This window comes from Leopardus geoffroyi, assembly GCF_018350155.1.
Source record: "Leopardus geoffroyi isolate Oge1 chromosome C3 unlocalized genomic scaffold, O.geoffroyi_Oge1_pat1.0 chrC3_random_Un_scaffold_41, whole genome shotgun sequence".
NCBI lineage: Eukaryota > Metazoa > Chordata > Mammalia > Carnivora > Felidae > Leopardus > Leopardus geoffroyi.
The window spans coordinates 107,484-113,838 of NW_025543556.1; positions in this window are offsets into that span (position 1 = coordinate 107,484).

Consider the following 6,355-nt stretch of genomic DNA (forward strand, 5'->3'; position numbering starts at 1 on the left):
CTGTATTCTCTCCCAGCCCCCAGCAGTCGGGGCCCACAGGTCACCACCTGAAGCTCCAGTTCCGTCGGCCCTCAGGGCTGCTTTAGGGCATGAAAATAGCTGGGGAGGCCTGTCCCAGGCCCCAGGTCCCTGGGCTGAAGGGGACACTGGAGATCATACTCACAGCTGGGCAGGAACACCCTTCCCCACTCTTCCCTGTGTCTCCAGGACCACGTTTCTGACCACCCCCAGCCCTGCTGGCTTCTGCCCCCACCAGTCCGCATGGTGACAGCCCCCAAGATGGCACTTCCCGAGGACAGAGAACTTGGGTCATTTTTCTTTAGGGTCAGAGCCTGGTACTTCCTTAGTGGGTGTCTGTTAAACACTTGCAGAATGAATTAACCAGGTGTGCCCGGAGTCCCGGCAGGATTACACACTGTCACAGCCTCAAAGACCAGAGTTCACATATGCCAGAGATGCTCACGCTGTGTGTGCATGTAGGTGATGTGCACAAAACACGTGCTCAAAAACACAGACACATCACACCCTCAAGTCAGCAGAGCTGTGCCCAGGCACCTAGTCTGGGCCCTGGCACTTGGCTGAATGACAGCTGACCGAATGAATGGGTGCTCTGTACTAGGTATATGGGGGAGACGGAGATCGAATCCTCACCCAGGATCAAGGCTCAGCTGTGATTCCAAAGACCATTTCCACGAGGTCGAACTTGACTACATTGTAGGAGGACCCCCTGGAAAGGCACTTCGGGGCCGGAGTCAGTAAGGAAGGCAGTCAACAGTGCTACGCACCCACCTGGGCACCCGGATGGAGGTGAAGCAAATAGCCCTAGGGCCACCTCTGCCTGGGAGGGGCAGAGGGCAGCTTGGGGTGGGGTGGGGTGGCTTTCCAGGTGGAGGTGGGAAGGCGAGGGCCCTGAGGCCTAACCCACATGACAGGAAGGACAGCAGAAGTTTGAATGGAATTCTGGGTGTGCTACATCCCAGTAGCCCCAGGTCTGGACTCTCGCTGACCCAAATTCCGAGAAAGAGAGACACACAGGCTAAGCTGTCTGCCCCAGATGCGCCTGTTCTGGGGGATGGGCCCGGGGCCAGGGTCCCTCTGGAAGCCACTGACACTTGGTGACCCCAGAGTCTCATGAATGGGGAGCTGGCTGTTCTCAGGGCACCTTTTCTTAGACCTCTCTCCTTTACATGGTAACTTCATTTTTCTGGTTGTGAAGGTTTCATCTACAACCTAGGAAATGTGAAAATCACAGCGAAAGAAGGATAATATCACCCACCATCCCTGGGGCTAACATTTGTGCCTAAGTTCTCACAGGCTTTTTTTCCTGTGCACCTTCTTGCTGGAATGAGCTATCGATGTGGATTTCCTGCCAGCTTTTGGACAGCAAGCATTTTCTCTAAGGAGCTTTGTCCTCCACATGGGAAGACCGAGTGCAGACCTGAGCCCTGGGGACTTTGCTCTCCTGGGCTACTTCCCATCCCCCTCAGACCTGACCTGGATCCTGCAGACAAATGCTCCAGCTGGGGACCGGAGTGGGGGAGGGGTATGGCCACATAGCCCTGGGCTCTCCTCTTACAAGCCACAAAGGGACTACCAACCACTCCCCAGGGTGCTCTGGGTCAGTCCCAAGCACCTCGGGCCTTCAATGTTCCCTCTGTGAAATGGGCTTGTTTGGCTAGCTCCCCAGCGTGGTCTCCCCTCTTGGCTGCATGGACAGTTGCCTGAACTGGGCTGCACCTTACAGTTGCTTTCCCTGTCCACTCCACTGGCATCTCAGACCAGGCCCTCAAGGTTCTCAGCATCTTGTGGAGCAGCTGGATGGAAATCCTGGCAGGGTGGGTCAGCCTGGCCCTTGGGGTGGGAGTCAGGCAGGGCTTCCTGGAGGGGTCTTAAAGGATGAGCAAGCACCTGCCAGGAGAGGAGGGGAAGGCCACTGCAGACAGAGCAATAGCATCTGCAAAGGCCCAGCGGCGGGGCGGGGTGGGGCGGGGGTGGGCGAGGTGTGTGTGGGGGAAGCCAGAACCTGGATTCTAGTCTGGGTGGGGTGCTGGTGCATTTCGCCCTCCCCACATGCCAGTGCCTGGAGGCAGACCACAGAGTCTGTTACATCCCCCGCTGGTGGCTGCAGGACCACTGCCCCTACTCAGGTATGGCCTCGAACTTCCATGACAGCAATAACACGCCAGGCCCCACAGCAGTCCTGGACACCCCTGAGAGGGGTTTGCTTGGGGGCCCTTTGGGGCCAGGCTCTGTGGCTTAATGGCTCTGACAGAGGTCATCCCGCACAGACAGAATGCCCCTGCCCCATTCCCTGGACCTCTCCTCCGTGGTGGAGGAGTCTCACACCCTCTGCTCTAGTCCTTATGGCAGGTATGACCTTGGACCCGTCACCCACACCCTGTGGGCCTTGGCTCAAAGACTGGAGACTGATCTGGGCTGTTCCAAGGTCCAGATGGGACCAGAGCTGGCTCTGCCTGAGCTGACCACAGGGGTTCCCAAACACCTACTATGTGCCAGAGCCCCCAACACTGCCTCTTTGTTTCTCTCTCCCGCCAGCCCGGAGGCAGCATCTCTTCCCACCACCGCCCCTTACAGACACAGAAGGCCCCTGGATGCAGGTTTTCTGACCCTGGGATGTGGGCATAGGTGAAAATGTAGAGCCACACCTCCAAGCCACAGCTAGAACCAACTGAGATAATGTGTTACTGCTTCAGAAACTGTAGAGTGCAGACTCATTTATTTATTTTTTCACACAATGGGCAAGGCTCCGTTCTGCAGGACCCCTCCCAGCTGTGTGACCCTACTAAGTCACCTGTCTAGGGCTCAGTTTCCATTGAACGAAATAAGGATTACATCAGCACCCCCTCCCAGGGCTCCTGAGATACTGAAATGAAATCAAGCAAGAAAGCACCAGTCCCTCACTCCCATCCGACCCATAAATGAGTTCAGACCATTAATGTTCACGGTCCTCACAGATGGCCCGGAAGGCACCTTCTCCATCTTTTGCCTAAACCGGCCAATCTGCACTGCTTCCGGAAGTTGCCCTCACCTGTCACGCGACCCATCACCATTCATTAAGCAGTTAAGAAACAGTCATCAAATGCCTTTTGCATGTTAGGCAAGGTGCCAGCCCCCAGAGAGTGCCTGTGTGACCAGCCTAGAAGCCCCACCTGTCATGGGCAGCCCTCCCTTGTTCCGCCTTCCCTGGCCACCATCGCTCACCCACCATGATTCCCCCAGGCTGTGTGCCAGGCCCCGGTTAGTAAGAGTGGGGCCAAGATCGACCGGTCCAGAATATTACACAAGCTCTGTGGGGTCTGTGGCCAGCTGGGACCTGTTTCCAGAAGGAAACAGCAGCAGCAGGTGCCTGGATAAAGGCAAATTGGGGCGTGGGGGGTCAGTGTGGTGTGGTGTGTGCAGAGCTGGGTTAGGGTAGCAGGAGGCAGAGCCTGAGAACACAAGCGGGGGCAGGGTCATAGGGATCTGGGTTAAGGGCAAGGGAGTCTCTTAAAGCAGCCTGAACTCCACTGGGCCGGGCAGTGGTTCTGGGAGTCTGCAAGCCTCTGTATCCCCAGGACAACATTTTAAAATTTGGGTTTCCAGCCCCCTCTACCGTAGTAGGATTCTGACTCAGCGGGGTGTGGCAGGGCCTGGGAAGTCTGTATTTTCCCTAAGCCGCCCAGGTGAGGCTACACGGGGCTTCCAGAGACAGAGCCCCAGGACTATGGGGAAGAAGGGAGTGGCAATCAGGGCCACGAGGAGGGTGGCCTGGAGGCCAGGACACCAGTGACGTGGTTGTCTCAGGCGTCCAGGCTTCAGAGACCGTTCCCTTTTGAGTGACTGAGGGGCCTATCCAAGGGGCCCCATCGGGCTATGGGGATCCTACAGGCTGGATACAATCCCAGCCCCACCACTTCTCAGCCCCATGCCCCAGGCCCCAGGCACACTCAAACTGCCAAAAGGGGAGAATAATAGTACCTGCTTCAAGGGAAGTTAGCAGGCATAGCTGAAATGATGCCGACAAAGTGCTTGGCCCAGCGTCAAGCACATGGTAAATGCTCAATATATAGCAGCAAATTATTATGACTCAGAGGTCAAGGTGGGGTAGAACAGCCTGGGAAGTCATCCATTATGGGCCCCGGTCAACCAGAATCCTGGAGACTGCCCCTGGCCACCCTCCCTTGCTCAGACCCCAATCTGGGCTGCTGCTTCTGGGAAGTTCCCAGCCTGCTAGGAGAGGGCAACTGGAGGGCAGTCCCCGAGGAGGACCCAGTGTCAGAGCAGACTCTGGCCTCCTGCCTTGGCACCTCACCCTGCCCCTCCCAGGGGATTCCTCCTTCAGCAGGAGCCAAAGTCTAGAGCCAAACAGGCTCTAAATTCATAAAGCAACAGAGTAATTAGGGTGTGTGAATGATTATTTCCAACTTTATTTTTCTAGATAAAACGAAAATAAGTGGGCCAACAGGGGAATTTCCACTTGGGGCGGTAGAAGAAAAAGTATTTTGGGACCCCGTTAACTTCCTGTGTTACAGGCAGTGCTGTGGGCCCATGTCAGCCCCACTCTAGACCACAGGAGGGTGGTCCACTACCCTTCTACCATGCCTGCTTTAAGCCCCGCCCAAAGCCTCACTTCCCCTTCCCTTCTGGCAGGTGTGGCTAAGCAGGGTCCCTGTGACCATCCCTCCATGGTGTGAGGCTGCCCTCTGGAGGGTCAGTCTCCTCCCACAGGGATGGAAAGGGAGGAGGAATGGGTAAAAAAACAGGGATGCTCCCTGGGGCTGAAAGTCATTCGCTCATTCATTCATTCGTTCATTCAAGCTCCTATAGGATAGTGAATTCATGGCCTAGTGGAACACGCCACAGCAAACACACTGAAGAAAGAGAAGTGGTGCTCTGCCCACCCCACAGCAAGGAGCCTCTCTGCACAACGAACGGATGCTCAAGCCGAGAGGCAAAGGATGGGTGGTCGTTACCAAGACAGCCGCCATTCCCCCATCTGCAAAAGGGATTATCACAGTACCTCTATCACAGGTTGCTGTCCAGATGCAATGTTAGCTACTAATATTTTTATGGACAGGCAGGGTGCACACGAGAGGGGCTGCAAGGCCAGAGAAACAGCAGAAGGGGAGGAGGGTCTGTGGGATTTGGGGTGGAGGAGGCTTTTGAAGGGTGACAGAGTTTCAGGGCACATAGGAAGAAGTGGGTGGAACAGACATTCAGGCAGAGGGAACAGCATAAGCAAGGGAATAGAATCTGACGTTTGAGACCCGTCTGGACCCTTTCTCAGAGCTCTGTCAGGTTAATGCTTGGGATCTAGTTAGGTCATGCTGTGCAGACAGCCCAAACCAGGCCAAGGTCAAGAGGATCCAGAACAGAAGTGACTCAGGGTCAGAGGTGCAGAGGTTCCCAGGAAGGGAGGACACCAGTCCTCCTTCCCCTCTGCCCTCCATCTCACCACGGGTTACTTATTCAGAGTGGTCTCTTGTCCTGGCCTCAGCCTGATGGATGCCTCCCTCTCTCAGCTATAGTATGGCCTAGCAGCTCTCCTAGTCTCTGGAGCCTTCTCTCTTTATTGAACCATCATTTTTTATTTATTTATTTATTTATTTATTTATTTATTTATTTATTTTTCAATATATGAAGTTTATTGTCAAATTGGTTTCCATACAACACCCAGTGCTCATCCCAAAAGGTGCCCTCCTCAATACCTGTCACCCACCCTCCCCTCCCTCCCACCCCCCATCAACCCTCAGTTTGTTCTCAGTTTTTAAGAGTCTCTTATGCTTTGGCTCTCTCCCACTCTAACGTCTCTTTTTTTTTTCTTCCCCTCCCCCATGGGTTTCTATTAAGTTTCTTGTGTTTTTATTATTTTTTATTTTTTTTTATTATATGAAATTTATTGTCAAATTGGTTTCCATACAACACCCAGTGCTCATCCCAAAAGGTGCTCTCCTCAATACCCATCACCCACCATCTCCTCCCTCCCACCCCCCATCAACCCTCAGTTTGTTCTCAGTTTTTAACAGTCTCTTATGCTTTGGCTCTCTCCCACTCTAACCTCTTTTTTTTTTTTCTTTTTTTTTCTTTTTTCCTCCCCCTCCCCCATGGGTTCCTGTTAAGTTTCTCAGGATCCACATAAGAGTGAAACCATATGGTATCTGTCTTTCTCTGTATGGCTTATTTCACTTAGCATCACACTCTCCAGTTCCATCCACGTTGCTACAAAAGGCCATATTTCATTTTTTCTCATTGCCACATAGTATTCCATTGTGTATATAAACCACAATTTCTTTATCCATTCGTCAGTTGATGGACATTTAGGCTCTTTCCATAATTTGGCTATTGTTGAGAGTGC